General features: G+C 41.3%; 1 protein-coding gene across 4 annotated transcripts in view; it reads right to left on the bottom strand.

Moving 5' to 3' along the window:
• Nucleotides 1–2652, bottom strand: part of LOC121956512 (testis-expressed protein 2-like) — a 42162-nt gene extending 39510 nt beyond the window's left edge. For 3 of the 4 annotated variants that reach the window (XM_042504770.1, XM_042504772.1, XM_042504773.1), the window contains exons 1-2: nucleotides 2145–2652; nucleotides 784–848 (exon numbers count right to left, since the gene is read on the bottom strand). The gene's annotated coding sequence lies outside the window, so the exon portion shown is untranslated. Of the gene's footprint in view, nucleotides 1–783; nucleotides 849–2132 lie in introns of all 4 variants that reach the window. The other variant, XM_042504771.1, reaches the window with a different exon arrangement.
• Nucleotides 2653–14579: the final 11927 nt, after the last annotated feature.

Below are 14579 nucleotides of genomic sequence, written 5' to 3'. Positions count from 1 at the left end.
AGAAAACAAGGGTGGTCTAATAATTTTTTCCATGACTGTATAAGTAAACAGTATAAGTAGTGAAAAAGTATTGGTGGTTATTTCTTTTTTATATCTCTTAGTTATTCAGTCTCTCTTTCAAACTCAGGGCAGACTATTTTGGAACAATGTTTGAACTCTGTTTAAGTGGAGATAGACAATATTTTGTGGCAGTCTGTTATTGCATCATGCTGGCAAAGGGGCCAAAATTAGCACGTCTACCCTGCTGTTGTATCCGTCAGTGCTGATTGGAGCCAGAGCCAATACATAACTGTGACTACTGCTGAGTCATTTGACCCTGTGCTAAATGCCGATTGTAACCTTTCCCACCAAATAAAAAAGGCAGATATTAAACAGTGTTAATAGGACTTTTAGTGGGACAGGGGTGTTCATTTCCTGTTTTCCATATGAACCATTTTGTGCCCTGTGCATCAATCTATGTTTCAATGTAATTAATTTTGTCTAAATAAAAGTCCTCTGCAATTAGGGGCCAAATGTGCATGTTTTAATTATTAAAGGGGGACGTGCCCCCTGTGTCCCCCCAAATCTACACCTATGGATGTAAACACGGTCGAGTAAGAAAAGTTGAGATGAAGGAGACATAATTAAGAAGAGGAGAGCGAGGCAGCCAAGGCCATGGATCAATTTCAGCACTACCACCTCTCTCTTTCTTTCTCTCTCTCTCTCACTCAAACACACACACACACACACACACACACACACACACACACAAAACACAAGGTCAAAGCCGCAGAGAAGTCTTACCTTGAGATTTTAGAGGCATTCAATCTCCTCTTGCAACACAACCTGCACTCATGGTGCAAACACGCCTAGGAAAACAGAGACAGAGATACATGTCTTTAATGGGTAACGCACAACTGTACTCATCAACTTTCTGATCACCCCTTAGTCGTTTCACTGTGTTTTAACAACATGTTACATAAAACATATTTTCCTAATATGATGCACTCGTGTCTTCCATGATATGTTGAACAGCCGCAGCTTCAGATCTTAATGGGAGTGATACTCAACTCATACTCAACAAATCTGTACTTGTACTTTTAGTATACATGGGGTGCTTAAGTGCATAAAACAGTGTCATAATAGAGCTTTTTTATCAAAAAGTGCCAGTGGAGGATCCCCCATTCCCCTGTAAGGAGGTCCTGGTGAGGCCCCTTATGTTCCAAAATCGTAGAAAACTCCTAAAATCATAAAAATGTCCTAAAATCCTTTAAACATCCTAAAATTACAGAAATGTCCAAAAATCCTAGAAACATCCTAAAATCTGAGAAAAATCCTAAAATCAGAGAAATGTGCTAGTCCTAAAACGTCCTAGAAATGTCCTATAGTCCTAGAAATGTCCAAAAATCCCAGAAATGTCCTAAATTCCTAGAAACATGTTATTATCCTAGAACTGGTGCGACTGGCCCCTGGCTTCTTTTAATTTTGCTTAAGTGGCCCCCAAGCAAAGCAAGTCGAGTATCCCTGGTCTAAAGTGATAAAAAGACACACACACCTGTATTAGAAACCACATTATAGCTTCTTAGGAAACCAGTTCACATGAGGACACTGCAGAAACTCCCTCGAAATTATGTGATAAGTAATGTCCTACAGACCAACGGTGCTCTATCCCGGGGATTTGGTGTAATTAGGTGAAACAGAGATAAAAGTCTGAGTGTCATCCAGAGATGCTGTGGCCTGCTACAGGAAGGGGGACCAAGGGGACAAGAGAGGACTGATGCAGAGCTGTACTGTTCACAGCAGGCTACGTGGATAATGAGACAGTTCATTATGAGTCTGTGATAAACATGATAACATGACAAACAGTGTGATGCTTATAAAACAACAGAGATGTGCACCAATAGGGAAGTACACCATCTACACTGGGCCATACTGTAGCATCCTGACAGCTTCATTTCATGTGCTTCCTGCTCGTGCTTTTCTACTCTGTTAACACTAATAATCCAAAAAATATTCAGCTCCATCCGCCCCTTTGTCCTCCTCACATCCTGGCTTTAGCTCTGCAATGGTTTGACAGTGATACACCCATGATGCGCATAACAGCTGATACTCAAATCGACACTAAAAAAAAAAAAAAAAAAAGACAAACGCACCTTTAATCTTACCGTAGTTATCGCATCTTCTCGTGCAGGCCACTGGCTCGCGCTGCATCCAGGCTTTGAATCTGCGTAATGCGATGAGGATCCCTGCGTTTTGTTGGCAGTCTGCAGAGGGACGGATCGCGGCGGGCTGGCCTGTGCACCCAGTGAGGTGTCCGGAGCGGACAGACTGTGACCAAACGCGGCTCCCCGGCGCGGCTTTTTACGCCACAATTGCACGAGCGCTGGGCGTGTATTGTTTTGGTGAATGGGTGATGGTCAGCGCCACACCCCCCGCTCCTCTCTCCTCAGCATTTCCGTGATATTTACAGCCAAAGGAGCAGCTCGTCGTCGGCACTCTGGCTCTTCATATTTGATTGTGTTGCAGCAGGAGAGTGTGAATTGCGTCACGGCGTTGCAGCTTGCCTGGCAGACGCGGGTCCCCCTCCACAAACACCGCTAACAAGCCCCTGTGGCTAATGAGCAGCTGCTAAAAACACAGACGCTCAAAACACAATGCAGCTTTTCCAGATGACGACATATTTTTGGATTTAAAAACTATAACGTAAAAAAAAAACCGCAGCCACAATTTACCCCTGGATCACTGCCACCAGGTGCACAGTGTTACTGGCGACCAGTAGATTCATCCGAATTCCGGCTCGTTTAATCTGATTATATTTGCTTGAACAGGCTGCCACCTACTGGGCTGACGGGATTACGTCACAGGAAACGGTCCACATGACAGCACAAGGAGCAAATGTGTGTTTTGTAACTATGAAATTAAAACTATTTGTCAAACTTTCATCTGTCAACGTTTCATCTGATTTCATTGGATTTTTTATCCAATAGAGATGGAACAAAAGTGTGAGTTGTAAATAAAATATAACCAATACAAAACCAAGATGAGACAAATACTAAGAATCAAATCCAGACCAAGATGTGTGAAAGTATTTTGGATCAATCTAAAATATTTTTAAGCTGTTGACTTATTCATTTGGAAAAAAAAAAGAGACATTGTATTTTTTATAAGAATGATAGTAAACAGCTGAAAATAGAAATCAGACTACATGAAAACACTGCATGGACTGAAGAATGGTAAAGCAATGAAAATTACATGAAATAGTTAAGCCGTAAATATATATTTTTTAATGTCTTTATTGCTTGTTGCTAAAGTTATAAAATTAACTAGTTAAATAATAACTAGTGATGGGTTGGGGATGGGCCTCAGAGTCCAGGTGGGGTATTACATCAAGCAGGATGACTCAGTTTGCCAGGTAACTTCTAAAATAGGATGCAACAACTTCTCATTGCAAATACATTTGTTAATAAACAACAAAAAACAATAATTTTAACTGATTTTGGTCAAAGGGGGGTTAGTAACAGTGGGAGAGCAATAAAATTAAAAAAAATAGAAAAACATCTCATTTCTTCCCAATAACTGTAGTTTCGGTAGTTAATTACACAAAAAAAGAAAAAAAGGAATTTAACTGCTTGAATCACGATGCAAATATAAATGTAGTTGAACTACCAGCAACTAACTGCAAGATGTAATTAAACTGCTAATGTAATTACATGGAGCTGACTACTCCCCAATATTGTATTTTTTTTTCTAAAGTGGTACATTTCTCCTTCAATCATCATTTGTTTCTTGTTCCAGTAGAAAGTGTTAAACCTATAAGGGCCCTTCAATTGTGCAGCATGGCTATTGTTTAAATACCTTACATGGCCTCAGTAGAAGTCAGTATTCACCTTTAAAGGTTTAAAGGAATGACATTTTTTAATCAGCAATAAATTATGTGTTCTGTTAGATGCACTAAAGTCTGCTGTTTTGTTTTTTCATCCAACTCCAAAATGTGCATGCACGCATATCTAAATCCATATATCAACATGTAGTATGATGCACTGCAGAGCACCTGAACACTTGCAGCACCCGGCTCATATCTCGAAAGACGCTGATAACTGGTATGTGGATTAGCAGCACCACCTTCTGGCCACTGTGAGCACATAGTTTAACTGAGCAAGATCAGCTGCTGCAGATGTGATTTATCAACCACAGAAAACATGAGTGAATGTCAAGGAGTGTTTTTAAGGGATCCTCAAATCTCTGAAGAAAGGGAGCTCTCACAAATTGTTGTCTGTGTCTTTGCTGGGTGTCGATCACTCACTGGTGCTTCAGGACGTAAGCAGGATGCTTCCCTGGTGTCCACCACTGTCCCTGCTGTGAACAAGACTTTATGTCCTCTCCTCTCAGTGCTTCACCCTGTGAAAAAGCTGTGGTCACATCAAAATTACACTAGTCCCAAAAATCTGAGTTTCACTTGAACTGGTTTGTATTAAAGCTCACACTGATCTGTGCTCACTTAAGTATTTAGGACCCTTTTATCTTTTATTACTAACAGTAGAAGAAAGATGACAAGAAAATGGGGAAAGAGAGATACAACAAATGTCCGTGGTCAGATGTAAATCAGCGTTTCTTTGTTTCATTATTTACCAGGAGGATGACATTACCCAAAACACCTTGTCTGTTTGAGCTGAAGTCTCTGCCTCCACCTGTGACACCATGGATGGAGAAAAACCAATCAAAGATCAGATGAGACTTAACAAGGCACACTCAGAAAAAAAGAAAGTTGTACATTTACAATTTCATGACAACTGCGTAAATACCTGAAGTATATAAAGATTTTTGATGTAGTTGAAAGCCCAGGAATACCGGCTAAATGGACCTCATGACTTTTTTTTTTTTTTTTTTACAAATGTTATCTTGTTTGTTTGGGGTGTTTTTGAAGGGGAGAGTGATGTTTTAATAACATGTTTAAAAAATTAATATTAAAGCAAATATTAGAGCAGGGCTGTAATCACCTATTTAATATAGGGGGGGCATTTTCAGTCAGTTCAGTGGTGGGTTAGTGTTAGGGGGTTAAGGGGGAGACATTTTTAGAATCTAAACAGCTTAACAAGCCATTTTAGAGCATTTTGAAACAAAAATCTTAGATCAGGGGTTTTCAAAGTTTTGTCTGCCGAGTGCCATTTTTGCAAAAATATGTTTTAGGGCTGCACAAAAAAAGTGCGCACACTCTGCCTTTTTGAAATACCTTTTTATATTCACATACTACCACTTCACAAAAATGCAAACAGTCAACAGGGATATAGCCAATGTAACATGGATATTGCTGTCTTTTTTCCCCACTTTTTAATACATTTGAATGTAATGAAATAGAGCTGTGAGTCATAAAACCCAGAAATGAGTAAGCATTACAGCACCTCCATTTACTTAGTTAGAAGTAAATGTTTTTTTTGAATGGGGTTTTGTTGCTTGTAATAAGGTCTATGATTAACACAAGCTTAAGAGCCTTTTATGTTTTGTTAAAAAACGTCAGTAAAAGCCCAACTTGTGAATTTTGAAGCTTTAAGGTGTCTTAAAAAAAGGCTGTTGCTTACAAGTGGCTGACGAAGACTACAGAATGTGATTACACCAAACACAACATTACAGTTGTGGTGGCGTTGTTGAAGTCAGGCGACATTGGTGTAGTTTGTCTGCAGTCTAAGTTTTTTACTTTTTAACTGGATTTGGCTTCTGCTGCAGTACGGCAATACCACTTGGACAAACCACATGCAAACTGGAGTACACCGGTACTAGAACCTGTTGTAATAATCAGGCAAGTTTATTTATTTGTGATTACATTTACTAACAGTGGTTATGGGTGGTGGTGTGTGGTTGGTATAAAACCATCACTCCCCAAGATCTCGTAAAAATATCTGTGGGGTGTGATGAAGTCTAAATGCCAAACTCTATGTTCTGCTGTTGAAATTAACATTTCAAAGTTGTCTGACTGGACTGTCTCAATGTCTTCATTGCTGGTGTGTCCTTGAGTTGTGTAGAAAAAAGACATAAAGAAAAAGAAAAGAAAAAAAGCGGGGTCAATTATCACTTATATAACCAGGGCTTGGCCTTTTGTAAGGTTTCAGTAGCTCCCTCTACCTCTCAAAAGTTATGATTTACATCAAAGCACTCAGGACCCCTGCTGCTAAACTCAAAGGCCAGACGGCCCATCTCCACTCTGACGCTCTAATAACCGTCCCTGTATGAAGTTCATAAAACCCACTCCTCAGTAGATCACTGCAGATGGTGGGCCAGGCTAATAGCTGGAATAGATGCACAGACTGCCACCTCACTTGGACTCCTTTGAACTGAAACATACGCAGATTGAACAAGGGGGGGGGCTGGGGACCGGCCTACCATATGCATGATTCTGTGTGTATTTGAAAGGAGGAAGACTCAATCTCTCCATGTATATGTGTGTGTGTCCTCGTCCTTATCTTGTCACAGCAGGGGAGAGACATGAAAGCCTTTCTACCGCGTTTGGTAATTGCAAAGACCTCCGTTCTGCCTAAACAGCATAAGAAACGACAACCTCATCAGGACACGGACGAATCGAGACATTAACACACACATATACTGTACAGATGTGCACGCACCTTTTGGGCAGATGACCAATCAATAGACTTGACTGTGTAAAAGTGCACCAAAGTGTGTGTTTCTTTTGCACACAGGCCTCTCTTTGTTGTGTGTAACCTTTTGATCTAAATGAAAAAAAAAGGGGGCTTAGGTAGGCCAATGTGTTTGAGAGGGGAGGTTATGCTAAAAGGGGCAGAGGGGGGTGAGTTGCCACCTTTTCATGTTACCTCTCCTCTGTTCGGCTTTCTAACGAATGTCAACGCTGATAACAAAGCCTCATTTGCATATCATAATCCCCATCTCTCGACCTTCTGATCAGGTGTACTTGGAAGCGCGGCTGTGTTCTTTCAAAAAGAGAAAAAGATAGAGAGCAAGAGAGGAAAAAACTCGGTTCACTTTGAAAGCTGTTTGAAGTTCTCTGCCAGAGTTCAAATAACACTAAAACATGTGCATGGCATTGAGTGGCTGATTTGTATTAAAAAGAAGAAAGGCGGAGGGATGGCGGGATGAAAGGAGGTCAGGGAGGGGAGACTGAGGGAACTTTCTGGAGCTAGTAAGGCCAAAATCCTTTGGATCTCATGTCACTACACATACAGATGAGTGGGGCCCTTTTTTTATTCAATCTTTGAACTTGGACATGATGTGCTAAGTGCTCTGACCCTGACAAAATTATGTTATTTTCTCTGCAAATTAAATTTTCATGTTGTTTTAAAAATCTTTTCATGACTATTGTTTGAAAGGGAGGAATTGGCAATGAAATGACATTTTGATTTTAACCATCACTAAAGCAACTCCTCTTCTTTTTGTCCCGTTAAAGCTTCACACACAGTCGCATACCATCCCATTTACATGGTGGCTGATCTTCACATTTGCTCAGAGGGTAAGGAGCTCCTTTGTTGCTTTGTAGTTTTGTGAACATTTTGGGCTGCTGTTCTTTTTTTAGGTTACACTGCTTGTTCAAGGTAGGAATATCGCACCATTATGTCATCTCATTGTTCTGTATAAAAAGTAGGATTGCAGATTGGGAGGTTGGAGTTTTCTTGACTTTAAGTCAGCAGTAGAGGTAGAGGTACAAAACGAGGGCTCTGTAAAAGGGACAGCTGGCAGGACGGGACCATGGATGGGACATTTTGACAGCGTGTTGTGTGTGCAAGCAACCAAAAAGAAATTTAAAAAGCAGCTTGCAGCAGCTACATAGAAAAACAGCAGCCAAAAATGTCCACAAATTGGGAAAACAACAAAGTTGTTGAGATCAGCCACATTTGTTATTATTATGCTGTTATTGCTTAGAAAGGGCTGCTGACGCGTAGGTTATATGTCACTCAGGAGTCAGACACTGTTGTATAAAACGTGAAGCCTGTCATGCCTCTTTTGCTTCTGTGATGCCGGCATGCTTTATAAAATCACACTCTAGAGCGGCATGATGGCACCGTTGTTTGGTTCTGTGTAAAAATGAAAAGGCAAATTCGCGATTGTACCTTTTATACAGAATGGTGAGGCAGAATTACGGCACAGAACTCCCGCCTTGAACCGGCTATGTAAAAGACGTTACTAATAAACAGCTGAGCTCCTCCGCCAAGCCTAAGAGGGGCTGCTGCTGGGTGACAGCAAAGCGAGAAAAAGAAGCGTTGCTGATGCTTGCTGCAGAGGTCAAGGTGTGTGTCTATGTGACTGCGTGTGTGTGTGTATGAGTGCTATTAGCAACTCTGCATGTCATAGCAACAGATCCAAAGGTCATGGACCACCCAACTGTGTGTTCACACACTTCATCATCCACCACCACACTGATCAATAGTGGCTGGAGTGTTCATCCGGGGCAGAGGGTTTGGATAGCGACCAATACACCATGTTTCTGCCTTCTCTCTGTCAGATACTCCTTCTTGGCTGAACGCACTGTTCTCAGCAGCCTATGGTTTCTGAATCCCAGTTGTGAAGACCAGACGTCCTTTCCCATGAGTGAAGAGGGCCTCCAGCAGAGCTGCTTCAGCTCCTCCACATTCTCATAGTCCTCCGTTTGGCCGGAGTTGTAAAGCTGGGCCCTGGGAGTCGCCCGCCTCCACTCTGATCCACTCAGCCCAGCTCTGCAGCAGAGGCTGTCCTGCCAGCTCCTTTATCCCAGCTACCGCACACCCAGGGCGGGCAAAGCCAGACTGACAGTCCCCCGCTGCCTCCAGAGCCTCCGTCTCATTTCCCCCTGTAGCCGCCCACCACCCCTCTCAGCTTTTCAATCTTCGAAGCAATTAGAAGGAGATCCCTTTTCTTTTGTCGTCTATCTGTGGAAAGAAGAAAAGCGAGAGAATGAGAAAAAAAAGAAGAAGGAGGGCCAAGTTGTTGTTGGTGGTGGAGCTCAGGCCGAGCTAGGAGCCACTTGTGAAGCCCTGGGTATTAGGACTCACATGGTTTGTTTGGAAAGGCTTCTCCAGGGGCCAAAGTGGGATTACGTTGCAGATTGCAAGTTCCCATGGAAGGGGCCTATACCAGCGAGGGCTTTGGTGGGTGGGTTTCAGGTTGGGGGCCATAGAAGAGGTCTTTATGAGTTTGGGGTCTGTCTGAATGGAAAGGGCCAACTCCCAGCATGCTAGCCCTCCATATTAGATGGACACAGAGAGGCTATTGAAGTTACCCAGACATCCCCCCTTTATTTCTCTCCTTTTCTCTCCCTCTCTCTCTGCTCTTGAAGGCTTAGCTGTTTGCCAGTCAAGAAAAGAGTAAAAGACTGTTCTGGGGGCTGAAATGATTCTAGTGTTCGTTTTCATGATGAAAATACCGTCTGTGATTTTGAGCAAACATAACATGATATGACTGCTTCAGATAAGTTTGTACATTGAAGCCATGGCTGGATCACAAGGACATCACCTTGAGTTTTTTCACTTAAATGAAGCTAGTATTTATCGTCTCAATCTTTCCACATTTCTTCGTATTCCTCTTACAATTAAGCATGTTGTGCTTTTTTATTAATTAAGTGCTTTTAAAACAGGCAATATTGGATCACAACATTTCGGCAGAAATAATCAACTAAAAGGACCCTAAAAGGAAAGGAAACAAGAACAACAGATGATGGTATGAAGAGAGAAAGAGGATGAGAAGGACCTCAGGGGCTCTGGTGAGGCCTTTGAAGCTGCATCATAATGTTATTTTTTCTAATGTGTGATCAGATGCTGGAGAGCATCATTTAAAATTGGCAAGGAAATAGCCGAACCCCAACAGAGAGCCATAACATGATCATTTTAGTGGGAAAAAAATAGATTCCTCAAATGGAGCGCAAAAGCTCTGTGTTTCGAAATAAGAAATTTGAATTTACAGTATGATTGGATTTCTTACGTTTTTTTTCTGTAGGCCAACCCAGAAGCTAACGTCGTCCTGGTTCCCTCATCGAAAAACCTACGGGATGGGGAGTCTGCCATGTTGTTCTACAGTAGCCTTGAAAAGACAAACCAAACACCGGCTCTAGTTTGGGATGATCTTTTTCATGACTTTTTAGGGCATTATGATATTTTTTTCTGAATTAATTTTTTCATACTTTTCACTAATTTGTTGGAATTTTTGGGTAGATTTTTCATATAAGTTGCTTGTTGCCTTCTTCCCATTTTTGAAAGAAATCAGTCTAGTTTGATCAGGTTTCAAAGGACTAAAAATTCAATGACTTTTCCAAAACTATTAGAAAAAATAATATTTTGTTCACACAATCTATGATTTTGCTAGCCTGGAAAAAGCATGCATTGTGAAATTCCATGACTTTTCCAGGTTTTTCATGACCGTGGGAACCCTGCTCCATAGTTCTACGCCCTTGGCATACGAGAGAGGATTCAATTCTCCAACCTCACAGCTGGATGCCACTAAATCTGACACAATAGACCTTAAGTTCAGTGCACTTGTTTTAACAAACATGTAATAAAATATGACTCTGTTGTTAAAATTGCATTACATTTGGCAAAGTTAAAATCTAGGACTTACCTTTCTTGAATCAGGACTTGAATGCAAAGTCTCGATACTTACTTGTGACTTGCAAAACAATGATTTGGTCCCACCTCTGTCATCTAGTAGATGAAATGCAAAGAAAGATTTTAGCCAATTAAACATTAAACTGTAGCATCTACATACAGCTCATTACAAGGTACCTGACATGACAATAATAAGACAGTAAGTAAAACAGTTTAGTTTATAAATAAAAACAAGCGCGCACACACACACACACACACACACACACAACAAAGCAAATAATAAATCAATGTATAGAAATAAATAAATAAATCTCTCTACATATATATTAGACCCTCTTTTAGCAGAGGGGGGAAAAGTTCGCCTTAACTCCTAACTCCTCCCTCTAGTGTTGAGTATTCAGTACTACACGTTGCAGCCTGAACTGAACTAAAGCAACATGAAGTTTTTGTATTTAAAACATTTTAAGATGTGCAGTTGAATAAATAATGAGTGAAATTTGAGGCTACAGGCTACAGTTTGTCAATCAAAAATCTGAGAGATTAAAACAGACTAGATGATGATTAAACACACTGGTACCCTGATTTTGCTCATGATCTACTGCACTCCACATATTTAGCCTACAGCTTCTTTAGTCATAGCTTAAGAGAGCAAAACAGCTTCTGTACAAAAATAATTTGAAAATGATGACATTTCACTTAACCCTTTGAAACCTGAGTGAATTGTCTTGAAATGTCCAAAACATTTGTAAATACTACAAGAAAATTACGTGAATATTATAATAAAACAAAGCAAAGAAAAGTAAGACAAATTAAACTAAAAAAAAAAAAAGAAAGGAAAAGAAAAGAAAAACAAACAGACAAAAACCCAAGGCAAACAAGACTTGGAAAAAGTGCTTTAAAAATGCTAACAACGTTGTAACACAATTTGAAATATGTATTTATGAGAATTATAAATATAGCTTTTTCCAGAGTTTTATTTTCTTCTGTTTCCTGGTTATTTCTCCCAGAAAAGTGATATAGATCCAGGTTTCAAAGGGTGAAAGGTTTTGTAAGAAATATTGTTGTTCAGGCTGAGTGTGTGTGTGTGTGTGTGTGTGTGTGTGTGTCTATGTGTTTGTGTGCATCATGATGAACCCTTCACTAAAACTTCAAGGCAAATTGAAGCAGCAACTTCTGAATCCGCATCATCGCTCTCCAGATGTCTCCCACCCCTTACCCTCCTCTCACTCCTGCCCTTCAATCTCTCCTGTCACCTACAGACCACCCTCCAGCCCCCCAGTACCCCATCAGTCTCTGTCTGCAGACCAAACAGCCTCGCTCCCCATCGTCTCTCCCCATCCCCCTCCAGCCATATCCCTTTGAGCAGTGCCGCCGTAATGCATAAATACATAAATCTGGTGTCAGTGTATGCATTAGTGTGTGTGGTGGGGGAGGTCGACATATAGACGATGGGCCGGCAACCCCACAGGCAGACCCCTTTCATGTGTCATCAGATCACAGACGCTCAGTGTTTACACACCAGACCCATCCAAACCCCCCCACTCTGCCCCGGCCACGTCCCCCAGAACCTGTCACCCTGGCTGGGGAAGCTCGGGGACAAAGGCTGAGAGTCAACCTGGAGGTGGTGGTGCCAGACTGGCTCTCTGATCTGACCGACTGCCACAGACCTGATGGGAGATACGGCCAGAGGTCGGAGGTCAAGCAAACCATAAAAGAAAGTCAGCTGACCTCCTCTAGTTAGGCTCCCTCTCAGCTGCCTTCCCCCCAAACACACACTTGGTTTAATGTGGTATAATTACAGCGACTTGAGTGTTAAGTTGTTGAACCTTTCATGGAGCTCAATCTGTCAGAAGTCAAGCCACCAAAAAGCCAAATTATTTCAGCAGCAGCATGTGATTTCATGGGCGACAGAGTAATCTTTCACAAAATACTTTCATATCAGTACCATCTTCAAATCACAAACTTCTCAGAGCATCACACAAGAAACGAGCGGTAATGGATTATTAACGGAAGCATGTGAGCACAATGATGATTTGCGCACTGAGTTATATTTTTAAAGGTCCAGTGTGTAGGATTTAGGGGGATATATTGGCAGAAATGGAGTATAATGAATATGTTTTCTTTAGTGTTTAATCACCTGAAAATAATATTCATTAATATCATTATAATATCATTATAATATTCATCGTTTTTGATACTGCAGAATGAGCCGTTTATATCTACGTAGTCATCACAAATTGCAGCTTTGTAAGAGGACTTCTGCATCTATTTATTATATTTTCAGTATCCTGCGTCTGCTGTTTACACTCTGGAAAGCTGCGACTGTCTCATCAACAAATGCACATGGTGGGATGACGCAGCGTGTGGTTGTGTTTACTCAGCATGAGCACATGGCAACGAATACCAGAACGTCAACAAAAGCACATGCTGGCACTGATGGTTAGGATGAGGGGAAGGAGGCACATTGTAAGGTGTAGAAGAAAAACATCATATTCAGACGGGAAGCGAACACAGGACTCCACATGAAATTACATTGTTTGTGGGACCCATCCACCACCCCCCCAGTTAGCACCCTCACACTACTTTTAGCAGTGTTGGTGACGGTGCCTGTGCATTTTATCATGTGGATGCAGCAGGTGACGTCCAGCCGTCTACCTGCGTATTATGACACCAGCAACCAGTTCTGTCCGGCCGTATTCTCACCTGATGCCGTCCAGCAGCGTTTCATGCACATGCAAAACGTGCCTTTCTGCATTGTGTATTAACATTACAACATTGACAAAGTGGCGCTACTTTACGAGTTTGAAACGTGAACGGGCTGGTTTCTACAGTAGCCCATAGTTGACAAATTCACATTTTCATGTTGACCACTGTAGTTAGCAGCCCCTCAGTGAGCAATTTTTGAAGAACGTTGAATTTTTTTTTTATGTGAAACTGCTTTATTTAGTGTTTCTATGGGTTTAAATCAACGGGTACGTTTGTTTTGCAGAGAAAAAGATAATTCAGCTCTTGGTATATAGCTCGTAAATATCTGGATCTTGAGTTATCTGTGAAAAAAAGGTGAGCACACATTAGCAGGTGCTGGGCTAGTGGCCCGTCTCCAACATGCCAAACAGTGCCAGAGAAACACTAATTTGTAAGATTGTTTAATCACCAGGTCCGTTGGATTGGAGACGAAAAGGGCTCTCTGGATAATTCGGCTCCTGGTGAGAACAATGAACATTAAAGGTATTCAAAGCGGGAGTTCACGCTTGGCACACAAGAGAAGTTTCAGCTGATTGCAAACTGCAATCCTCAACACTAGATGTCAGTAAATCCTACACACCGCTACTTGAAAGATATCTCTCCTTAAGTGCACTCAAAAGTAATGACTGAGAAAAAGGAGGCAAAGATAAAAAAAAAAACTTAAATCATGACAGTATGAAGATAACATCTCAAGAGATTCTTTTCCCAGTAAAACAGCTGAATTCTACTTAAAGATCTGCTGTTACAACCATTAATCATTTTCTTCGAGCTTCCTAAAACAAAAAAAGGTAAGAGGAAAAGAGACGAAAGGAAAAGAGCAGAAAACAACAAAGTTAAAGGAAGCATTTTATCCTGCTGTGTTAAATTGGGTGTGACTACGAATGATTCCTGAGGCCCTGAAAAGGATGAGAAAATACACCCACACACGTGCACACGCGGGCGTGCGCACATACACACACAAACACACACACACACACACACACACAACAAAAACAAATTAACATCTAAAATGCTCTGGTTCGTTTCAACCGTTCACTTCAAACCGTCATCAGGCCTCTAATGGGGGCCAAGTTCAAAGCTCCACTAGACTCCCGCTGCTTTGCTGAGATGGAGGAACAACACTTTCGTCTCCCTCTCCCTCCCTGTGTTTGTTTATCCTTTGCTTTACTCTCTTTCCTCCCTTCCTGCTTCCATCTCTCTTTCATTGCTTTTCATCCCTCTTTTCTTTGAGGAGACCCCTCACTTTATTCAGACATCACTTCAATGTTTTTTTTCTTTGCCTTTTCTTGCCCTGTCTCCTTCTCTTACTTTATTTTCAAT

This window comes from Plectropomus leopardus, chromosome 17, assembly GCF_008729295.1.
Source record: "Plectropomus leopardus isolate mb chromosome 17, YSFRI_Pleo_2.0, whole genome shotgun sequence".
Taxonomy (NCBI): Eukaryota; Metazoa; Chordata; class Actinopteri; order Perciformes; family Serranidae; genus Plectropomus; species Plectropomus leopardus.
Note: the sequence above shows the minus strand (reverse complement) of the source record. Positions and strands in the feature narration are given on the sequence as shown.